We start from the raw sequence: 499 nt of genomic DNA on the forward strand, positions 1-499 counted from the left end.
GGCTGGCTGGTTGCTTGATGGCTGGCTGGTTGATGGCTGGCTGGTTGATGGCTGGCTGGTTGCTGATGGCAGGCTGGTTGCTTGATGGCTGGCTGGCTGGTTGATGGCTGGCTGGTTGCTTGATGGCTGGCTGGATTTGCTTGATGGCTGGCTGGCTGGTTGATGGCTGGCTGGTTGATGGCTGGCTGGTTGATGGCTGGCTGGTTGCTTGATGGCTGGCTGGTTGCTTGATGGCTGGCTGGTTAATCGCTGGCTGGTTGCTTGACGGCTGGCTGGCTGGTTGATGGCTGGCTGGTTGCTTGATGGCTGGCTGGCTAGTTGATGGCTGGCTGGTTGATGGCTGGCTGGTTGATGGCTGGCTGGTTGCTTGATGCTGACTGGCTGGTTGATGGCTGTGGTTGCTTGATGTTGGCTGGCTGGTTGCTTGATGGCTGACTGGTTGCTTGGTGGCTGGCTGATTGCTTGATGGCTGACTGGTTGCTTGATGGCTGGTTGCTTG

The sequence above is a fragment of the Homarus americanus genome, unplaced genomic scaffold, assembly GCF_018991925.1.
Source record: "Homarus americanus isolate GMGI-L3 unplaced genomic scaffold, GMGI_Hamer_2.0 scaffold23578, whole genome shotgun sequence".
Classification (NCBI taxonomy): domain Eukaryota; kingdom Metazoa; phylum Arthropoda; class Malacostraca; order Decapoda; family Nephropidae; genus Homarus; species Homarus americanus.